The sequence below is a fragment of the Schistocerca piceifrons genome, unplaced genomic scaffold (genome assembly GCF_021461385.2).
Source record: "Schistocerca piceifrons isolate TAMUIC-IGC-003096 unplaced genomic scaffold, iqSchPice1.1 HiC_scaffold_1092, whole genome shotgun sequence".
In the NCBI taxonomy this organism is placed as follows: domain Eukaryota; kingdom Metazoa; phylum Arthropoda; class Insecta; order Orthoptera; family Acrididae; genus Schistocerca; species Schistocerca piceifrons.
The window spans coordinates 2,760-5,000 of record NW_025726899.1 but is presented as its reverse complement, the minus strand read 5'-3'; the positions used below and the strand labels follow the sequence as shown (position 1 = coordinate 5,000).

Genomic DNA, 2,241 nt, shown 5'->3' with positions numbered 1-2,241 from the left:
TACAGGTAGCGTGTTGCGCGACACGACACGCACATCGAAAGACATGCAGTCTAGTCGGTAATGATCCTTCCGCAGGTTCACCTACGGAAACCTTGTTACGACTTTTACTTCCTCTAAATGATCAAGTTTGGTCATCTTTCCGGTAGCATCGGCAACGACAGAGTCAATGCGCGTACCAGTCCGAAGACCTCACTAAATCATTCAATCGGTAGTAGCGACGGGCGGTGTGTACAAAGGGCAGGGACGTAATCAACGCGAGCTTATGACTCGCGCTTACTGGGAATTCCTCGTTCATGGGGAACAATTGCAGCCCCAATCCTAGCACGAAGGAGGTTCAGCGGGTTACCCCGACCTTTCGGCCTAGGAAGACACGCTGATTCCTTCAGTGTAGCGCGCGTGCGGCCCAGAACATCTAAGGGCATCACAGACCTGTTATTGCTCAATCTCGTGCGGCTAGAAGCCGCCTGTCCCTCTAAGAAGAAAAGTAATCGCTGACAGCACGAAGGATGTCACGCGACTAGTTAGCAGGCTAGAGTCTCGTTCGTTATCGGAATTAACCAGACAAATCGCTCCACCAACTAAGAACGGCCATGCACCACCACCCACCGAATCAAGAAAGAGCTATCAATCTGTCAATCCTTCCGGTGTCCGGGCCTGGTGAGGTTTCCCGTGTTGAGTCAAATTAAGCCGCAGGCTCCACTCCTGGTGGTGCCCTTCCGTCAATTCCTTTAAGTTTCAGCTTTGCAACCATACTTCCCCCGGAACCCAAAAGCTTTGGTTTCCCGGAGGCTGCCCGCCGAGTCATCGGAGGAACTGCGGCGGATCGCTGGCTGGCATCGTTTATGGTTAGAACTAGGGCGGTATCTGATCGCCTTCGAACCTCTAACTTTCGTTCTTGATTAATGAAAACATACTTGGCAAATGCTTTCGCTTCTGTTCGTCTTGCGACGATCCAAGAATTTCACCTCTAACGTCGCAATACGAATGCCCCCGCCTGTCCCTATTAATCATTACCTCGGGTTCCGAAAACCAACAAAATAGAACCGAGGTCCTATTCCATTATTCCATGCACACAGTATTCAGGCGGGCTTGCCTGCTTTAAGCACTCTAATTTGTTCAAAGTAAACGTGCCGGCCCACCGAGACACTCAATAAAGAGCACCCTGGTAGGATTTCAACGGGGTCCGCCTCGGGACGCACGAGCACGCACGGGGCGGTCGCACGCCTTCGGCTCGCCCCACCGGCAGGACGTCCACGATACATGCAGTTAAACACCGACGGGCGGTGAACCAACAGCGTGGGACACAAATCCAACTACGAGCTTTTTACCGCAACACTTTAATACCTATTGGAGCTGAATTACCGCGGCTGGGCTGGGCACCAGACTTGCCTCCAAGAATAGATCGTTAAAGGATTTTAAGTGTACTCATTCCGATTACGGGGCCTCGGATGAGTCCCGTATCGTTATTTTTCGTCACTACCTCCCCGTGCCGGGAGTGGGTAATCTTGCGCGCCTGCTGCCTTCCTTGGATGTGGTAGCCGTTTCTCAGGCTCCCTCTCCGACGAATCGAACCCTGATTCCCCGTTACCCGTTACAACCATGGTAGGCGCAGAACCTACCATCGACAGTTGATAAGGCAGACATTTGAAAGATGCGTCGCCGGTACGAGGACCGTGCGATCAGCCCAAAGTTATTCAGAGTCACCAAGGCAAACGGACCGGACGAGCCGACCGATTGGTTTTGATCTAATAAAAGCGTCCCTTCCATCTGGTCGGGACTCTGTTTGCATGTATTAGCTCTAGAATTACCACAGTTATCCAAGTAACGTGGGTACGATCTAAGGACCATAACTGATTTAATGAGCCATTCGCGGTTTCACCTTAATGCGGCTTGTACTGAGACATGCATGGCTTAATCTTTGAGACAAGCATATGACTACTGGCAGGATCAACCAGGGAGCTGCGTCAACTAGAGCTGAGCAGCCGGCCGCCCGGGAGTGTGTCCCGGGGGCCCGCGCGAACACGCAAGCGTCCGCTCAATCATTCTGCAAACAGGAGGAGGCTGAGCTCCCCTGCACAATACACCTCGAAACCCTCTCAGGTCCCGGCGGCGCGCAGCGCCGTCCCAAGTACTTGGTCGGGTTCGAGAGAGGCGCAATCGCCCGGAGTTAGGCGAGTAGACGCTTTCGGTGCGACCACCCGTGCTCCCAACTGAGCTTGCCGCTGCCGACAGAGCCCGGGA

At 53.4% G+C, this 2,241-nt stretch overlaps 1 non-coding gene across 1 annotated transcript; it reads right to left on the bottom strand.

Annotated features, from left to right (window-relative positions):
• Window positions 1–58: 58 nt before the first annotated feature.
• Window positions 59–1,958, bottom strand: LOC124727235. Its single transcript, XR_007007022.1, has one exon. It is a non-coding gene; the product is annotated as a small subunit ribosomal RNA (ribosomal RNA).
• Window positions 1,959–2,241: the final 283 nt, after the last annotated feature.